This window comes from Dama dama, chromosome 17 (genome assembly GCF_033118175.1).
Source record: "Dama dama isolate Ldn47 chromosome 17, ASM3311817v1, whole genome shotgun sequence".
In the NCBI taxonomy this organism is placed as follows: domain Eukaryota; kingdom Metazoa; phylum Chordata; class Mammalia; order Artiodactyla; family Cervidae; genus Dama; species Dama dama.
In genome coordinates, this window is record NC_083697.1 from 11035790 (window position 1) to 11048603 (window position 12814).

The 12814-nt window shown below is 41.4% G+C and overlaps 1 long non-coding RNA gene and 1 other non-coding gene across 2 annotated transcripts in view; one reads left to right on the forward strand and one right to left on the reverse strand.

Moving 5' to 3' along the window:
* The window catches only part of LOC133071865 (uncharacterized), a 69522-nt gene extending 57162 nt beyond the window's left edge, over positions 1 to 12360 (forward strand). The window contains exon 4 of the long non-coding RNA XR_009696549.1: positions 12237 to 12360. This is a non-coding gene — a long non-coding RNA (uncharacterized LOC133071865). The remainder of the gene's footprint in view (positions 1 to 12236) is intronic.
* Positions 1866 to 1937, reverse strand: TRNAC-GCA (transfer RNA cysteine (anticodon GCA)). Its single transcript has one exon. It is a non-coding gene; the product is annotated as a tRNA-Cys (tRNA).
* Positions 12361 to 12814: the final 454 nt, after the last annotated feature.

The window sequence follows — 12814 nt, forward strand, 5'->3', positions numbered from 1 at the left end:
TGTTGCAGGTGGATTTTTTTATTTACTAGTGAAAAAAAAAAAAAAAAGACAATGGACTCCTTCCTTCATGAAGCTTGTGTATATTCTACAAATGAGGCTGCTTCTTTTTAACTATAGTATTCCATGCACTGTAGTATTCCATGAGTAAAGGAAGCACCATTAACTTATCTATTTCTTTTGTAATGGGTATTTAGTTGTTCCCAGGCACTTGTTATTTCTAAAAATACTACATAATCCTTTGACATAAATCTTTAACAAATGTTTCCATATAAATATAAAGTCCTAGATGTGGAATCTCTAGACATGTACATTATATAAATTTTTTGTTAATAGAAATTTGAAAGATATATAAATGAGGGAATATTGCTATAAATTTTTATTCTTATTGATTATTTAAACATTTTATTAATTTTTATTTATTTGTTTTTAATAATATTCCATTATCTCAGTGTACCACAAATTGTTTATCCACTTACCTATTGAAGGATGTCTACTTTTGCATTTGGGTAATAATGAATGATTATTAAAGAAATAATAATAATATAAAAATAAGTAATAATGAAGCCTGAAACAAGCTTCTGTATGCAGGTTTTTGTGTGGACATGGTGTTCAGTCCATCTGGGTTGAAAGAAGCGCAGTTTCGGGTCACATGGTCAGAATGTGTTTAATTTTGTAAGAAACAGCCCAAGAGGGTTCATAGGTGAGGTCAGAGGTTTCATGGAGGTGTCTGTGTAGATCTTTTGCTCATTTTTAAGTTGGATTGTTTTCTTACTGATGAGTTTTAAGGATTCTGTATGTATTTTGGATATCAGACCTTTATTTGCAGAAATGTCTTTGTAAATATTTTCTCCCAGTTTTTGGCTTGTCTTTTTGTTCTCTTAACAGTGTTTTTTGCAGAGCAGATGTTTTTAATTTTAATACAGTCTATCGTATCAACTTTTTTCTTTTATGGGTCATGATTTTGGTGTTGTATCTAGATTTTCTCCTATGTTACCATCTAGGAGCTTTATAATTTTGCAGTTTATGTTTAGGCCTGTGATCCATTTTGAGGTGATTTTTGTGAAAGGAATATGATCTGTGTCTAGATTCATTTTTTTTTTTTTTTTTGCATGTGGATGTCTAGCACAATTTGTTGAAAAGACTCACGATTTTTTAAAAAGCAAAGTATGTCAGTGGAAAATGAATCCTCATCTCTTCATGCTCCAAAGTTTTACTCATTAAATTGCCTGCCTGGTTTTATCTGTTTTACCAAATAGAAATGACTGACATATTCTGAATTTAATGGATTATCAAGCCCTTACTCGATTAGACTACTGGTCCTCCCTATTTTCCTATTGCCTTTGGTTGCAAGTGAGAGAAATCCAAACTCAAACTGGTATAAAAAAACAAAAGAAAATTTATTGTCTTAGTAACTGAATGACCTCGGGGTAGATTTCACTGAGGTACAGATATTCAAACAATGTCCAATCCAATGTCCAATTAATAAATCCAATTTTCCCTTCAACTTTTAGCTCTATTTTCAGATAGTTACCATTCAGTCATGTCTATTAACTAATTCTGAGAGATAGTGAAGGACAAGGAAGTCTGGTGTGCTGCAGTCCATGGGGTTGCAAAGAGTTGGACATAACTGAATGACTGAGCAGCAACAACAACATACCTATTAAGTATCTACTCTGCAGTACTGCTTTAGATGCTGCGGAAGCAGTGGAAATAAGATAAGAAAGGAAGGTCCCTGCTTTTATTGGGTTTGAAAGTGAAAGTGAAGTCGCTCAGTCGTGTCCGACTCTTTGCGGCCCTATGGATGTCCATAGGATTTTCCAGGCAAGAATATTGGAGTGGTTTGCCATTTCCTTCTCCAGGGGATCTTCCCAACCCAGGGATCGAACCTGGGTCTCCTGCATTGCAGACAGATGCTTTACCGTCTGAGCCACCAGGGAAGCAGTAAAAGTTTCAAGACTCAGTCTGATTGGACTAGCTCAGATCATGCACTCACCTTATGAACCAGTCACTTGGCCAGCTGTGGGCTGATCTGACCTAAACCTGGGTAATATGTTCCATCCCTAGAACTAGGGATGGGTCTGGACCACATGGACTAAGAGTGGGATGGGGCTAGGTACCCAAATGAAGACCAGAGATGATGTTGAGAAAAGGCAGAATGGTTGCTGGGAGACAAGTGATAAATGTCTTTTTTAATTATGTTTTCAGGAGATTGACTAAGAAAATTCTCCAAGAAGATATTTTTTTGACCATAATTCTTTAGGATTTAGGATGTATTAGGACAAACTAGCAAGCTTTTACAACATTCATGTTTCTTGGGCCTCTGAGAACCTGATTCTATCCAGAGTTGTACGTTTGAGACTCCCTTGCCAAAGAATTAAAGGCTCACATTGCTGGACAGTGTTCTCTCTTTAAAAGGAGAAAGTGCTTGGGCGGACCCTGTGGCCCTCTCTGCCTTTCTTTTTCCTGCTGCTTGAAGGGTGGCCATGGCAGCTCCCTCTCCAAGTAGGGCCCTGTAACATGAGCACACCGTTGTGATGGAGGCCTGTGCTGAGAAGGGCAGGCGTCTAGAGGGCATATAGGGTAGGCACAGGAAGAGTGCTCCTTGTGGTCACCTGTGCGTGTATGATCTCATGTGGACAAAGTCTGCTTACCTCACACTTCTTAGGTAACAAATGCCTAAGTTACTCAACATACTTATTCCTCCCACACACTATCAATGTATTGGTGTTTCTGACTTCTTCTGAGATTTAGAAAAGATGAATTTCTAATCAACATAGATGCTAATTGGATATGAATTTTTGCTCACATTAGATTATCACAGTGCTAACTTTTATGTGGGGCATGAAGTATGTATAGACTTTTTATTGGACCACTTATAATTATTCATAAAACCATGATAAACTTTTCTAAGAATCACCTGAAATCACATTGTAATAGCGAAAATGGTTTTCTTAGTCATGATGTTTACTGAATTTCAAACCATGCATAGTAAACATGATAAGGATTCAGGACACCTTGAGGGGACTCACTTTGTCCTGAGGCTTCTGGAAAATGTATTTATTCCTCAACAACATCCCAGGAGAATGAAGATTAAGCAGTGAAATTCTTTGAAATTAGAGAATATAATGGAGAGGTCTGGGAATGTAAAGAAGGCAATATAATGATATTTCCTTTTTAAAGTGTTTTTCTTTTGATGTTTCAATATGAGTTTTAAAATATGTTTTTTTGATTATATGGCCATTTCAGTTTCTGTCAGCTTTATACATCATTTTAATTGCTTTTGTTTCTGTCCTAGAGCCTTGTACCCAGACATGAAAATACTTGAAAAGTTAAAATTGCGCTCACAAGTGTGAGTTACTGATCATGACCATATCATTATCCTGCCAGCTTTTGGTCTGAAACAATATTGAAAAAGGCATAATTTTTGAAGAAGAACAAATAAAAATGGGAATTGTACATATCCCCAATACATATATGTTTGGGTAATTTAATAATTCCAGTATTCCCCTCTCTACAACTCTGTATGACATTATCTCCTAAATTTACTAATTTTGTGCCGATTGTAGATTTTCTTCAGCTGCTTTGCAGTTTCTTAACAGTTGTTTGATGTCCCTTCTGTTTGGTTGAAATTCTAACAAAGGGACATAAACTCAAATTCTTTCAAAAGTCAGGTAGGTAGCATAAAGACAAAAGTGTGGGTGTCTGTGTGATATACATATGTCTGTATGTGTGTATGCATGCAGTTGTACCTGTATGTGTCTGTGTGATTGAATGTGTTTGTTGGTTGTATGTTCAGTTTTGTGTGTGTGGTTGTGTGTGTTTATGGTTACATGTTTTCGTAGTTGATGTAGTTGTCTGTATTTCTGGCTGTGCCTTTATGTGTTGTATATTTGCAGTTGTGTGTGTGTATGGTTGTCTGTGTTTGTGCATTGTACTGTAGTTATGTCTGTTTATATGGTTGTGTCTGTTTGTAGTTGTGTGTGTTTGTATGGTTGTGTTTGTGGATTATATGTCCAGTTGTGCGACTGTGATTATATGTAGAGTTTCCATGATTGTGTGTGTTTATAGGTGTGTGTGTGTCTGTAGAGGTGTGTGTGTGTGACTGTGTACACACACACACACAGGCGTGCCCATACCCGTGAGGTGAGAGGTAAGCACTATGGCTGACTGCATGGTACCTGCTCTTTTTAGATGAGCTAGTTCAGAAGTTTGTAAAATATCGTGCTGGCCAAACAAAACATAACAAAAAACAAGTCTTTATGCTCAGACTTAAAATGCCTTAGTTTTAGTATAAGGCTGTTAAAGTTGTCCTTTATTTATTTGTTTATAGAAAATGTTAGACAGTTTTAAAGGTTGTACGGCATCTACAGCTATTACAAAATACGGGCTATACTCCTCATGTTGTGTGATGCCTCCCCGAGCTCAGCTTGCAGTAGTGTTTACTTCCCACTTCCCCACCCTTACATCGTTCCCTGCCCCCTGCTGCTTGGTGACCATTTTCTGCTCTCTATATCTGTTGAGTCTTCTTCTTCTTTGTTATATTTATAGTTTGTTGTATTTTCTAGATTCCACATATAAGTGATAGTATACAGTAGGCTGGATGGCATCAGTGACTCAATGGACATGGGTTTGGGTAGACTCTGGGAGTTGGTGATGGACAGGGAGGCCTAGCGTGCTGCAGTTCATGGGGTCGCAAAGAGTCAGACACGACTGAACGACTGAATTGATACAGTATTTGTCTTTCTCTGACTCACTTCACTTAGCGTTATCACCTCCAAAACCATGCATGGTGCAGCAAATGATGCAATTCCATAATTTCTTTTATCACTGAATAGTATTCCATTTCATATGTGTATATATACACACCACATCTTCTTTATCCATTCCTCAATTGATGGGGACACTTAGGTTGCTTCTGTATCCTGGTAATTGTAAATAATGCTGCTATGAACATTGGGGTGCATGTATTTTTTAAGTTAGTCAGGTTTTTTTTTTTTTTGGTTTTTTGGATATATACGCAGGAGTGAAATTGCTGAGTCATATGGTAGTTCTATTTTTAAATTTTCTGAAGAATCACCATACTGTTTTCCTTAGTGGCTATACTAATTAACATTGCCAGTGTTCCTTTTTTCCTCTCCAACATTTGTTATCTTTCGTATTTTGATAATAGTCATCCTAGAAGCTTCCCTGGCAGTCCAGTAGTTGAGACTCTGTTCTTCCACTGCAGGAAGCACAGCTTTGATCCCTGGTCAGTGACTAAGATCCCACTCTCAGCATGGGCAAAAGAGAAAAGAAAAAACATAGCTGTCCTAGAAGATGTGAGGTGATATCACATGGGTTTAGTTTGTATTTCCTTGACAATTAGTGATGGGCTTCCCAGGTAGTTCAGTGGTAAATTTGTAATCTGCCTGCCAATGCAGGTGATGCGGGTTCAATCCCCGGGGTGAGAAGATCCCCTAGAGAAGGACATGGCAACCCACTCCAATATTCTTGTCTGGAAAATTCCATGGACAGAAGAGCCTGGCGGAATACAGTCCATGCGATTGCAAAGAGACAACATGACTGAGTGACTGATCATGTAAGATAATTAGTGATGTTGCATACATTTCCACATACCTGTTGGTGATTTGTATGTTATTTTTTTTAACTATAAATTGGAACCTATTCTGTATGTTGTTTTCTTATTTACTTGTCTTATATAACAATGTTCTGACAATTTTTATTCACTTACTTTTTAATCTGAACCATGTTATTTGTAATCACACCAGAGGTTTCTTGAAAATAACTGAATAAATAGCCTGCCATGGAGAACTATCAGAAAAGATAAGTTACTAATTATCCAATATAGCTGTTCATCTGCTTCACTCTGCTTCAAAAGTTATAGTCATGGCAATCAAATAACATGGCTTTTATCCATGTGAAGATTCTTTTTAGGATAATAACACTAAAATGTTCTCTATTCTAACATACTTGCTATAAATTTGTTCTGCTTTGATCTTCACCTTTCCTTCTGTCTGCTGCTTTTATTAACCTTACTATACAGCCTTGGTTGAAAGCAGTAAAATTATTGTCAGAGGTTATCTTAGACCAAAATAGACACTTTCAAACAGTTTTGACCAAGATTCATAGTAAAAAAATGCATTTTGTCTTGTTATCCAATACATAGACATGTACATGAAAATAAATTAAATGTATTTCATTATCTAGTATACTTATATGAAATACATTTAAATATCTTTATTTAATATAATTCTAGTCTATTTTATGTCATCAAAAAAAAAATACAGCTTGCCCCCTCCCACTCCATCCACTAAATTGATTTCAGGACCTACTTCTGGGCCTTTGTCTGCATTTTATAAAACAGATTTAGAAGGAACTTCTGCCTTCTTGCTAAAGGAAATCCATACTACCCATGAAAATAAAATCCAAAGCTGCTTAGAAATTGTTCCTATCCCAGCTGCAATCTAAATTATTAATTAAAAGTTAACCTTGATAAGGTCTTATATATTTAGAAAAAAACTTGAAACATAATATATATGAAATATGTCTTGATATTGAGAAAAACAGTATTCTCATTTAAAAATCTTCCTGAAGTTTTAAAATTAAGGCTGATCACCTTATATGTGGGGCTTCCCAGGTGATGCTAGTGGTAAAGAACTCGCCTGCCAATGCAGGAGATGTAAGAGACATGGGTTTGATTCCTGGGTCGGGAAGGTCCCCTGGAGGAGGGCATGGCAACCCACTCCAGTATTCCTGCCTAGAGAATCCCATGGACAGAGGAGACTGAAAATCTACAGTCCGTAGGGTCGCACAGAGTCAGACATGACTAAAGCAACTTAGCACACCTTATATATTTTTATTTTAAACGTGTGTTGGAGGAGGTAATCATGTGACTGTTTAGATACCTGACCTTTCTCCCCTCAATGGGGCTCTTACTGCTTTATTTAAATCCATGCTTGTTGGTGGGTCCTTACTGTGATGTGACATGCCAGGACATGTTCCCACTTGATTATAAAAGGGTTTTGTAACATTACTTTTCCTTCTTTAACTCTCAGCTTGATACTTTCCTTTTTAAGTTAGTATAAAAAGCTGCAAATTTTTGTGCATTTTAAACTCTGAATGCATCCAAATTTTGTTGTGTCCCATAAGCAGCGACATATGTTTTGATATACAATTTTGGACTAGTTAAGATGAAATTCTCTTCATTTCTTTACTCTGTTGTCTTTGAACTGTCAATAGTAGATGGCAGAAGCTAAACCTGTATTATAGGGTTTAGGGAAACAACAAAGGCTGCTGAAGCCCCCTGCCCTGAGCACAGTGACAGTGGTGAACTGAAGCTATGATCACCATAGGTCTAACGGGTAAGGAGAAGTGTGGTTACTAGGACCCAGCAGGGTCGTGGCAGGAGACGGTCTCTTGACAGATGCCAAGGGCTTCCGAAGAGGGCCAGCACCACCCAGGGTGACTCAGCAAGGAGGAAACAGGAATGGAATAGTCATATTGCACAATCTGCCCAGTGGTTCATTTTCTGCCAGTTCCTCCCAACGACCAAACCCAGCCAGAAGTCAGAGACAAGAATGTAGATCTGGTGGGTCAAATGGGATCTAATCCAGCACATAGATCTACTTCAACATTTTAAAGGCCACATGTATTCCATTATTAAGAGTCGTGTTCGACTCTTTGCAACCCCATGCACTGCAGCACACCAGGCTTCCCTGTCCATCACCAACTCCTGGAGCTTGCTCAAATTCATGGCCATCGAGTCGGTGATGCCATCCAACCATCTCACCCTCTGTCATCTCCTTCTCCTCCTGCCTTCAATCTTTCCCAGCATCAGGGTCTTTTCCAATGAATCGGTTCTTCACATCAGGTGACCAAAGTATAGGAGTTTCAGCTTCAGCATCAGTCCTTCCAATGAATAGTCAGGACTGATTTCCTTTAGGATTGGTTGGTTTGATCTCCTTGCAGTCCAAGGGATTCCATTATAACTAATACATAATTTACATAACAAGTCTTGCACAGATGTATCTTTAGATTGTTTTCAATTATTCATTAGTATAAATGAATGACTGTCCATGTTAACAGTCATTGTGCATATCCATAATTATTTTCTTAGGATGAATTCCTAGAAATAGCATTGTTGAGTTAAAGCATTTGCACATTTTGTATTGTCATAAATTTAATGATTTATTTTCAGAAGGGTTATATCCACTTATATTCTACTCAGTAGTACACCAAATTGTTCATTTCCTTACACCTTTGCAAAAAGCTTCTGTCAGTCTTTTATATCTTTTCCAATCTAATAGATTGAAAGCAAGCTCTTGTAGTTTAAAAATTATTGGTAACATTGAACAAATTTTCACAGGTTAATTGGATGACTTTTATCTAGGACATGTCATCTTAATATCAGGGTGCAAATAAAAAATGAAATGTTATTACATTGTTACAATTACCATATAAGATGGAGTCAGCTCCTTAACAAACATGATACCAAAAAAGATAGGTTATTCCATTGATATTTTGCCCTATGGTCATTATTACAAAGACCATGGTCATTATAAGGTCATTATTTAAATAAAATGCAGTATTTAAATAAATGATTTGAGTCATTAGCATATTTAGGAACGAGTCACACCATGGAATTTAGAACCAGGTGTGAGTGGACTTACTTGCCTTGTACATGTGTGTGGGGAAGCAGAACTTTACCCTCATTAGAAGTGATAAAGAATAATTTGAGTTCTTTCACATGAGAGCTCTTTCAAATTCCACTCTTCTAGGTTAAACATCTGAAGCTTCTTTGGGAATATGCCACACTCTACCATTCTGTTTGCTCTTCTCTGGAAGGCCTTCAATTTGATCATATTCCCCTTAAAAAGTGGTGCTGTTGGCATGGGTATGGGTGATCAAGTCCTCTCACACACTCTCACAGGTGTGTGAGTCTGAGCGGATACACTGGAGGGCAGCTTGGTAGTATCTACTAACACTGAAATTGCACATGAGGAACAATTCTACTAATTCCTGTCTGTTATAGAGAAACACATAAATGTAAAACAGATAACACTGTGCGTCTGGCCATCAGTCCCATTTATAGTGGATCAGAGGCTGAAATGAAAGAAAGCTGGACCAGAGGGTGAGAGCAAAGGGTAAGCCTCCAGGACACTCTAGAATTAGAGAGGAAGCAACAGGGCTTGAAGCCTCGTCGTGGATCTAGGCTTATCCCATGATGAGTAGAATTAGGCAGCCAACCAGAACTTCAGGCTCATTGGATACCCAGTTGGTGACAGAAGGACTGATTCCAGATTCCCATCGCCAGCACACCCAGCCTCTGAGATGGCTGGTGTCCTGTCTCACCTGGGCACAGTAGATTCCAGCCAGGAAAGGCTGAAGTTGAAAGAACTGGAAACCATTGACCTACATCTAGAATATTATCTTCACCCTGCAAAATAAGTATAATTCAGTAGCTTTCAGATGGCTTCATTTCTAATGCACACAAACTATATTTTTAAATATGGAATTTTGATGTGGGTTGACATTAAGCCTTCCTTCATAATTTGCAGACTCTTCACCCCCACCCACTCTGCCTGCTTTTTGAAAACAGGACCATTTGCCTGCCTCCAAACTCAGTTTCTACCCTGTTCCTGTGACTCCTCTGCATCCCTTGCAGTTTTGGTGTGAAACCGCCTCTGCCAGCCTTGGTTTCTCAGAACTCAAGCAGAGGAAGGGAGGGCATTTGGACAACAGCTTTTCCCACAGCCAAAATTGCCAATCACTCTACTACATTCGTTTCTCTGCCAGTTTTCCCTCTGAGTTAAACTGCGTTATTATATCGGGTGTCTGGCCAGGATGCCAATCTTATAAGAATTTCACTTCTCTCTTTCTTGTTTTACTTCCAACTGAGATCATCTCCATGATTCCACTCTGTTAGCTTATGGATTTCTCTCAGCCCACATTGGTCACTCTAATCTTAGGGGAAAAGTGCTTAAAAACTCAGACACTGAGTCCAGACTGTTGCATTTAAATCCTCCTTGTATCACCTTTCTGTGCCTCAGTCTACCGTCTGCAAAATACAGATGTGATGTAATAGAGCAGGGCAGAGTGGAGCCCTTGGCACGTTGCCACTGCTGCTGGCCATCACGCCGCATCCCCTGAGCGGGCAACAGCTGGCGAGGGACCGATCGTGGTCCTCCTCCGCCACTGGTCAGGGCTGCCGCGGGCCCACCCCCCAAGTGACTGTCCATGAGTGAGGCTGTTAGTGACCCTGCTCAGCCACTGGTCAGTGCTACAGTGAGCCTCTCCCCAGATGACCAACTGTCAGTGCGCACATGTAAGTGGCTCATTCAGCCAATGGGCATCAGAGTGGTGGTTGTCGAGTGAGGAGGGAGAGAAATGGTGGATCCTGTCCTGCTCACCCAGGCCTCCAGCTCACTCTGCCTCAGGCTGGGGAACAGGCCGGTGGCTGTGTCCTGTGGGGATCCAGAGCCCTTGCCAAGGCTGCCCACCAGTCGGGCCCAGGCCTTCAGGTGGCGGTGACCCTCTCCCCATCCCAGCCTCTGTGCCCTGATGGCAGCGGCCGTCTGCAGCGTGCAGGACGTGACCTCTCCCCATCCCGGCCTCTGTGCCCTGATGGCAGCGGCCGTCTGCAGCGTGCAGGACCTGACCTCTCCCCATCCCGGCCTCTGTGCCCTGATGGCAGCGGCCATCTGCAGCGTGCAGGACGTGACCTCTCCCCATCCCGGCCTCTGTGCCCTGATGGCAGCGGCCGTCTGCAGCGTGCAGGACCTGACCTCTCCCCATCCCGGCCTCTGTGCCCTGATGGCAGTGGCCATCTGCAGCGTGCAGGATGTGACCTCTCCCCATCCCGGTCTCTGTGCCCTGATGGCAGAGGCTGTCCGCAGCGTGCAGGAAGTGACCTCTCCCCATCCCGGCCTCTGTGCCCTGATGGCAGCGGCCGTCCGCAGCGTGCAGGACCTGACCTCTCCCCATCCCGGCCTCTGTGCCCTGATGGCAGTGGCCGTCTGCAGCGTGCAGGACCTGACCTCTCCCCATCCCGGCCTCTGTGCCCTGATGGCAGCGGCCGTCTGCAGCATGCAGGATGTGACCTCTCCCCATCCCGGCCTCTGGGCCCTGATGGCAGTGGCCGTCTGCAGCGTGCAGGACCTGACCTCTCCCCATCCCGGCCTCTGGGCCCTGATGGCAGCGGCCGTCTGCAGCGTGCAGGACCTGACCTCCACCTTGTTGGCGGCCTGAGGAGCCTGCGGGCCAGCTGGGGTCTGGGCACCTGGCTGCCTCAGCAATGACTGCCGGGCAGGTCTGGGAGCCTGGCCGTACGGGAGCTGCCAGCTGAGACCTGCCTCCTCTTAGTCGCGACCTGGGCCTCAGAGGGGGACACTTGTGCCTGGGACATGGCTCTTTCTTGTCAGAATAGAGAATGCCGTTTGTTTGGTAGACATTTATAGGAATTTGGTTAGCTGCCCGTGGCTTGACCTCTGGAACAACGAATCTGACAAGTTTCCACAAATAACCACAGCCCTCCCTCACCTTTCCTAGCAAAGGGCTTTGCTGAAAGCTTTCCAAAGTGCGGGATTTTTAGAGCATGAGCCACCCATCTCCTTGCATGGCCCTGCAGGAAACCTTTCTCTGTTCCAAACACCAACGTTTTGGTATCGTTTGGTCTCACTGTGCATTCGGTACATGAACTTGCACTTTGGTAACAATAATACCTGTAAAATACCTCGAATATATATGACAGGATCAGATGGGACATATAGTAAGTGCTCCATAAGTGATAGCTAGTGTTTCTATCAGACAAGATACTCTTCCATTACTGATTCTAGCTGTTGCTCCCTTTTCACCATAGCTTCTTTCTCTAACACAGCATTCCTTTCCTTTGGCTAAAATTCCAAGTTAACTTGATTCATAACCTATACTTTGTTAATTTATATATACACATGTGAGATAATAGTATCGTTCCCATTCACTTCCTTGTTTTCTGCCAAAACTTATCAGTCTTCTCTGATGTTATTGTTCTCATGTCCTACCTGACATTTTCTGTATGAATATGGTTTATCTGGGCATCTTTCCTCTCCTGAAAACTTCAGATTTCAGGTTGACACTGTGCTATCAAATGTATTTCTTCCAGCCCGTGTAAAAATATCTGGCCTCCGCAGGAGACCACTGTCCTAGAAATCTGAACTCATTCCTACTTCTCACTTCTCACATGCTCCTTTATCTTGCAGAGTCAGTCTTTTCCTGGAAGGAGAGACACAAACACATCTTATGCCTGATGTCCTTCAGCTTCCTGCCAAGAACGTAAAAATTGCACAGAGAGACATTTTGGACAGTTCTGACAATGGTCTGTAAACGCAGGTGAGCCATTAGAAGTTAGTCCTAAAAGGATTTGATCAAGAGCAGACTGTTTGTCCTAACTCAGATATAATCAAGAGCCCAAAATATGTGGGCACACAGCTAATGAGGATCTGAGTGGTCAGGGAGAGAGATGCAAAGTCGGACTCTGAACACTTGTAGTGTGAGCTCTCTTATAAATGTCTAGGAGAGTCTGAAGGGTCATACATTCATTATGCTTGTGAGGTTTCTGCCCAGCAAGGCACTGGAGATGCACAGAGTATGGGTTGTGTGATGAAGGATACAGGGAACAAGGACTGGAGTATTCCCACATTCATTATACCTGGAGGTTTTATTCCATGTAAAGAATCTCTGAATTATAATAAAAGCCTTTACCACATGTTTAATCTTAACTGGATCCTTTCTCCTGTGGGAATTTATGATGTATAATGAGATGTAAGCTCAGGCCTGC